The sequence below is a fragment of the Bos mutus genome, chromosome 5, assembly GCF_027580195.1.
Source record: "Bos mutus isolate GX-2022 chromosome 5, NWIPB_WYAK_1.1, whole genome shotgun sequence".
In the NCBI taxonomy this organism is placed as follows: domain Eukaryota; kingdom Metazoa; phylum Chordata; class Mammalia; order Artiodactyla; family Bovidae; genus Bos; species Bos mutus.
Window position 1 is genome coordinate 74842985 of NC_091621.1, and position 7689 is coordinate 74850673.

Genomic DNA, 7689 nt, shown 5'->3' on the forward strand with positions numbered 1-7689 from the left:
AGCTGTGCATGCCTACACGTGGCTCTAACGTACCAAAGACACTGAGACCTAAACTCTTCATAGCAGAACATTGCCCACATTCCAGATTGGCCGTTGGTTGATTCACTTGCAACAAATATCCAAATAACACTACAAGGGCTCTGAAAACTGAACTGGAACCAGAGCCCACAGAAGGCCTGAACCTAGCCAAAGTGATTGTCTGCTCAAACCAAAAATTTGGATATGCGTCAGATATTTAAACAAAGAATCTCCTAACAAAATATTTATTAAAAATGTCCAGAAGACAATCCAAAACTATTCAGCATACGAATAGCCATGAGAATTTGGACTTGCATGGAGAAAGACAATCAACAGAAGCTGTGCTGACGTGACACAGATGTTGGAATTATCTAGCAAATATTTTAAGCAGCTATTATAAAGATACTCAAAATACCAAAGGAATGAAGAAATAAATGAAGTCATTTAACAAGAATTAGAAATCATCTTTTTACTCTTCTGAATTGCCTTCTATCTAAATTGATTGCTACTTTTATCAAGGATAAGGAAAATTTTCCATCCTAAATTATGACACCCCAATTTTTTCCAACAGGTAAAGGTCACTTTTATCACTTAGTAAGTCATCAAACAAAATCTTAATACATGATTATTAATTTCAATCTCATACATATGTGTGTATATGTATATACATATATATATATATATACACACACATTTTTCTTTCTATACGGCATCTAATGTAAGATATTTTATTTGAATGTTCTCCTAAATTTTTATCTGGAATTGTTCACTTTTTTAAATTAGTAAATATCTTTTACTTCCTTTTAATGTTTTCCCTCCTGTGAGCTTCCATGATAAGTTTTATACTTTATTTCACAATAATAATATGCTGCATCTGTGTAACACTTTACAGTATGTATTTTTCCCAGTGAAATTAATCATTCCATTGTCAGTCATAAATTTTACCTGTTTCCATTCTCTTACCTCTTTCTCTTAATAGTTCCCTTTCATTACCTGTGAGAACAAGAATTTCCATATCTGCTTATTCTTAAACAAATTATAAACACATTTACAATTTATAAATTATAGCACTCTTTCAAGGTCTCTCATCCTTGAAAACTCTGTAACTGTGAACCACTTTCCCTGTGGAGACACTAGAGTCTTATCAGTAGCATTATTTTATCACCTCAATCCTCACCCTCATTCCTTACAGCCCAAATTCTTACCTCGTTTCGCAATCCGCACAGTTGGAAAACATCTTTCTCTACCATATTTATATCAGGCATTTTACCTCCAGCTTTTATTAGAGAACTAAGACTACAGTCAACCGTTTGTGGCCGGAACTTCCTGAGTAACTGAAAATGTCAAGCTAAACTAATTTGGATAGTGAAAAATTCACACAGTGAACCACACATTTTTAGTCAGAAGGCCACTTGCTACAAACACACACAGAAGATTGGGCTTTGTATGAATGTTTAAAAAGACAATGAGCTATTTCATGAATAGTACTTTAATTGCAAGACAATGGATTTCAAACTAATCACCATGATAAGTCCAGTTACGACACGTCAGCTTGCAAATGTATTACCCAGTTATTGACTATATTCCCTGCACTGCACGTTTGATACTTATAACTCATTTATCTTGTAACTGGAGGTTTTGGTTCTCACTCTTCCTCACCTATTTCTTTCCCTCTGCTCCCCCGACTCCTTCCTGGCAAACACATATTTGATCTTCCCATCTATAACTATATATACACAGTATAAAAATTTTGAACTGCTATATTGTACATTCGAAGTTAATTTTGTAAATCTACTATTCTTTAGTAAGGAAGAAAAGGAAATGGTGCTCAAGAGGACATGGGAGTTATTTACTGAAGCAAGGTCACTGGATACAGCAATAAAGATAGGAGTGATGTGGTGAGGGCTGCTTTTATTCACTTTTGTCGAGTGATAGACAAAACTAGATTTGATGCATTTAAATGCTGAGAGAATGTATTTTCCTTTAAATACATTTCCTGAAAGAAGCAGTGGACATTCTAGGTTATGCTTGTATCTGAAAAAGATGAAACATAGAAATGAAAAGAAGCTGATATTGATAATGTTGCCAAAACCCTGCCTGTGTTCTCTGTTGCCGAATAGAAACATAGAGACAGGTTTTGCCTGAAGTAGAAAAGAGTAACTTTTATTGTGCTGCCAGGCAAAGGGGACCACAGAGGGCTAATGCACTCAAGACTGTGTGACCCACCCAGGAGTGGGATAGTGAGGAGTTTTATAGTGTTCAAGGAGCGGTGTGTCACCAACTCATGGACATTTTTGGATTGGTTGGCATCAAGGTGACGTTTCAAGCATCATTAATTTTCCGGGTTCAACCAGTCTAGAGTCTATGTTCTCATGGTCAGCAGTTTTCATTTGGAGTGGGTCTGCTTCTTGTAAAAATAACATAGCAACGTGTGTCATGCCTTCATGTATTTCAGAGAAATAGGAGTTCAGTGATTCTGCTATGTGGTTGAATTATAATCTAAATTGTTACCAGTTCCCCAGCCCAATAGCTAGTCTTTGTTTCTACATCTTCACATTTCTCTCTTCAACGACGGGTGCTGGGAAAACTGGTCAACTCCATGTAAAAGAGTGAAACTAGAACACTTCCTAACACCACACACAAAAATAAACTCAAAATGGATGAAAGACCTAAATGTAAGACAAAAAACTATAAAACTCTTAGAGGAAAACATGGATAGAACATTCTTCAACATAAATCACAGCAAGATCCTCTATGACCCACCTCCCAGAGTAATGGAAATAAAAACAAAAAATAAACAAATGGGATCTAATTAAACTTAAAAGCTTTGGCACAACAAAGGAAAGTATAAGCAAGGTGGAAAGACAGCCCTCATGAAACAACTGACAAAAAATGAATTAATCATGGATTCTTGAGTCAGTCTTTTATTTTAAAAACAAGGATGCAGGGGTTTTTACACTTCAGAAATACAATGTGTTAATGCTACTGCTGCCATAACAAAGTGCCATGCACTGCATGATTTAAAACACCAGGAACTGATTGTCTCAGTACTACAGCCTGGAAGGCCCAACATCAATATGTCCTCTGGGTCATGCTCTCTCAGACTGCTCTAGGAGACAGTCCTTTCTTGCCTCTTCCTGCTTCTGGTAATGGCTGGCCATGCCTAGCGCTCTTTGACTTATAGGTATATCACTTCAATCACAGGGCTGTCTTTTCCCTTTGTCTTCACGTTGTCTTCACTTTGTTAAGAGTTTTGTCTGACTCCAAATTTCCTCTTCTTATAACACCACTGGTGCTAAAGAGCTTGAGGCCTAAAGTAATGATGTCTTCACTATTACATTCAGCCCAGCCCTAATTTCCAAATAAGGTCACAGTCTGAGGTCCTGAGCATTAGAATATCAACACAACATTTTAGGCTCATAGTTCAACCTCATAAGATATGCTGCTGCTGCTGCTAAAGTTGCTTCAGTCGTGTCCGACTCTGCAGCCCCATAGATGGCAGCCCACCAGGCTTTCCCATCCCTGGGATTCTCCAGGCAAGAACACTGGATTGGTTTGCCATTTCCTTCTCCAATGCATGAAAGTGAAGTCGCTCAGTCATGCCCGACTCTTAGCGACCTCATGGACTGCCACCTACCAGGCTCCTCCGCCCATGGGATTTTCTAGGCAAGGGTACTCATAAGATACAGGAAGAGGAAATTTTTTGAATCTACACACAATATACATAACTCAGACGGTAAAGCGTCTGCCTACAATGTGGGATACCTGGGTTCGATCCCTGGGTCGGAAAGATCCCCTGGAGAAGGAAATGGCAACCCACTCCAGTATTCTTGCCTTGAAAATCCCATGGACCGAGGAGCCTGGTAGGCTATAGTCCATAAGGTCACAAAGAGTCAGACACAACTAAAGGACTCACTTTCACTTTTTGGTAGTTTACAAAAATAATTCTATCCCATGGGATAGATTGTGTAGTTTTTCATATTAAAATTCATAGATATTACATAAATTAAGTTACCCTCAACTGCAAAGACCCTGTGTAATCATTGATTACTGGATACTTTGTCTTATAAAGGCTTCCACCTGGGTCTGAGATCTAGGGCAAACATATATGATAGGATCTTTCTTCAAACAACACTTTGCTTAAAGTGCATCACAGAACTCATAAGCTCATGAAGAGCATTATTATTTAGCAAAAAATCTTCTGAATAGTGGCAAAAGGGAATTTGTTATACATTGGCTTATCCAGTGAGGGTGCATTCAGATTGTTTATGGTGTTCAGATGTTATTTCTTCTTGTTCAGGGCATGTGTGCTCAGTGGCTCAGTTGTGTCCAACTCTTTGCAACCCTGTGGACTGGAGCACACCAAGTTCCTCTGTCCATGGAATTCTCCAGTCAAGAATATGGGAGTGGGTTGCCATTTACTTCTCCAGAGGATCTTCCCAGCCCAAACCCATGTCTCCTGCAACTCTTGAATTGGCAGGTGGATTCTTTTTCCACTGAGCCACCTGGGAAGCCCCTTTCCTGTTGAGAGCCAGGGATAATATCAGATTTGTTATTGTCAAAAGTGTCTTTTCTAATTTTATTTCTCTATCAGGAGAAAATGAGTTTTGCTTTTTTTTTTTGTTTTTTTTTCATTGAAACAATATAAATCTTCTAGAGGCTGCAGCTCTCTAGTACCAGCATTCAACTTTGGTGACATCATTATGTCATGATGTCCGTGAATACTGTTTTCTAGCAGCTCCCTCAAAGGCTGCTACTGCTCTTCATTGAAGATCACAAGTGCATATCTACCGGGGTCCAGCCCCCGTTGGATCCAGGGATTCCCTCAGGAGGATGGCGTTGGCGATTAAAAGATAAATAAAAGGGAAAAGACAGAGGTGAACTATCTGGTTTACGTGGAAAGCCAATAAAACCTGTGACATCAAGTTTGCTCTGACCACGGAGGCCACAGGTGCCCTCTCAAATAGCAGAAGGTGCCCCACCTTAGGCACCTTCTCGAGTGGGTCTTAGATGCCCAGGCAAGTAAGTGGTCTCAGAGAGCCCCCACGCTCCAAGTCAGTCACCCCGAAGGAAGAACAGAGAAGAAAAGGAGAGAAAAGGAAGCAAGAAAGAACGACACGGGAGACCAAGATTTGAGCAAGGCCCGTAGCTTTATTTTCAAAGGGAGCTTATATACCTTAATTTGTGCATACAGGATAATAGGGGGTGTGAAATCATGCAAAGTCAGCAGTCTTTGATCTTTATCAAGACCAGGTTTTCTTTTCTGCAAACTTTTCATATACAAATGGTTTAGGTGATTCACATCATCTTTTGGCCAGAAGGTCTGTTAACATTTTATGACTCTGATAAAGGTTTATCAGCCATAAGACTTATTTTCTCTAAGAGTAATTATTTTAAAGTTTGGCACCATCCTCCGAAGGTGTTAGATAAAGTTGCATTCCTATAGGGCAAAGATGCAGTGGGCTTACAACAAAGGAAAGAATTTATTACCTTAAGGGTCTAAAATTGTTAACACCAAGGCCACTGCTTATTTTTTCTATATACCAACTATATTAATTAATACACTTCCAAGGATACAATACAAGGGATGTGGAAACTTGGCAGCAAGCATTGGCTCAACAATGAAATCTTCTACTAGTTCTATTCTAACAATTTTTAACTCTGAGAGAGGCTCTATACTATTTGAATATCTTAAGCTTCCTGTGCCTCTCGTGGATGGGAGACTGTAAACAATCCTATGCGTAGCTGTAGGAGTCCGGGTAAACCTGTCAAGCAAGTAAGAGAGCCCTCTGAGGGGTTTGGATTTAAACACTCCTATTATGCCCAGGAGGCTTATTAACTAGAACTTTAAGTTGATTTCCTTCAGAGAAAGGTGGTCGGGGATAGCCCCCCGTTAATGTCAGAGGAGTTGGTGAAAGTCATAAAACAGTAAAACAGACAGATTCTGGTTTTGGGGTAGACGCTCAGGCAGATCCAGTGGGGTTTGGGTGGGGGGTGGGTTCCTCTAGCCCTGACTGGCCTTGCCCATCAGGGTTCTCCCGCATGACCTTGTCATGGGTGGGAAATCCTGTGCTGGCTTCTGGTAGCTATCTTTAAAAAAATATGCAGAAAATGTGAGCAGGAATGAATTTTCAAGACATATGAAATTTATCATTCACATTTTTATAGCATAATTGTAAAGCAGCACATTTTTCAACCATGTCATCCCTGAATTATTCAAACTATAATCCCTGCCTTCCTAAGGAAAATTTTAGGGTAATCACACTCAAGAATGTTAAAAAATAAATATAAAAATGAATATATCTAAAATAAATAGGATATCATGTCATGACCAAACTGAATTTTATCTAGGAACATAAAGCAGTCTCTTAACATTAGAAAATTTAAAATGTCATTCACTACAGTAAAAGATTAAGGAACAGAAACCATGACAACGTCAAAACAGATACAGCAAACAAAAGCATACAAGAAAATGAAGTCTCTTCCTACAGAAAAAAAAATCTCTTAACAAAAATAGAAAAGAATCAACCTAACTTTTAAGAAAAGGATATAAAAAACTAGGTACAACACGACTAATGTTAACATATCAGAAGCATTTCCTTTAAAATGTGGAACAATTTTTACCATCAATATTGTCCTGGAAATTCCACCCATTTTAATTATACAAGAAATAACTAATTTTTACAATATAGGAAAAATAAAACTGTTACTACTAGATGCTATGTTTTCCAGTATTTAAATGAATCCACAAATTATTAGAAAATTATGAATTGTCAGAAAGCATGTTGAACAGAACAAGAATACCTAAAAGAATTATCTTGATAATAAAAACAACTATTTTAAAAGATAATAAAAGTATATAATTGCAAAAGCAATAGATACATACAATAGAGACACATATAATAAATACTATGCAGTAACTGTTTAGAAAAATTGTAAGTTATACAAGACAAAAATCAATACAAGAGATACATTGTAAATGAGTAAGAAAATAATATATAAATGCAACACTCCCAAAATTAACCTAGACATTCTGTTAAATTTCATGATTCTTCTCAAATTGATATAGATGAGCCAAGATCCAGACAATTTAAAAAGTATAAAACTAATAAGAAAATTGCTTTCAAAATCATTCCAGCTGTGTCATCAGGCTATAATATTAAAGCAGTGAAATGCTGAAATTTCAACGAAAGGAAAGGGGAAAAGTTGATAAATATTAAAACCATCTTACTCCTTGATGTTAAGTCCACTGTCGGAAACTGATTTAGTGCACTTTTTTTTCCTGCAAATCCATTTTTTCTCTGTGTAGCATCTAGTTGTTGCAACACCATCTTCACTAAGGTAAAAACATATTTCATTCACTGTCATATTAATCCTACAATAAAGGAATGAAACACTGTGCATTAGGGAGTCCTGTGACTTCTCTCTTGGTCAATGACACCTTTAAAAAAAAACATTATCTGTTTCAGTTCAGTTCAGTTCAGTCTCACAGTGATGTCTGACTCTTTGTGACCCCATGAACCACAGCACACCAGGCCTCCCTGTCCATCACCAACTCCTGGAGTCCACCCAAGCCCATGTCCATCGAGTCGGTGATGCTATACAGCCATCTCATCCTCTATCGTCCCCGTCTCCTCCTGCCCTCAATCTTTCCCAGAATCAGGGTCTTTT

At 37.8% G+C, this 7689-nt stretch overlaps 1 protein-coding gene across 1 annotated transcript in view; it reads right to left on the reverse strand.

Annotated features, from left to right (window-relative positions):
• Positions 1 to 1357, reverse strand: part of LOC138987958 (C-type lectin domain family 2 member H-like) — a 40718-nt gene extending 39361 nt beyond the window's left edge. Inside the window, exon 1 of the mRNA XM_070371058.1 lies at positions 1224 to 1357. The gene's annotated coding sequence lies outside the window, so the exon portion shown is untranslated. The remainder of the gene's footprint in view (positions 1 to 1223) is intronic.
• Between the last annotated feature and the right edge of the window lie 6332 nt (positions 1358 to 7689).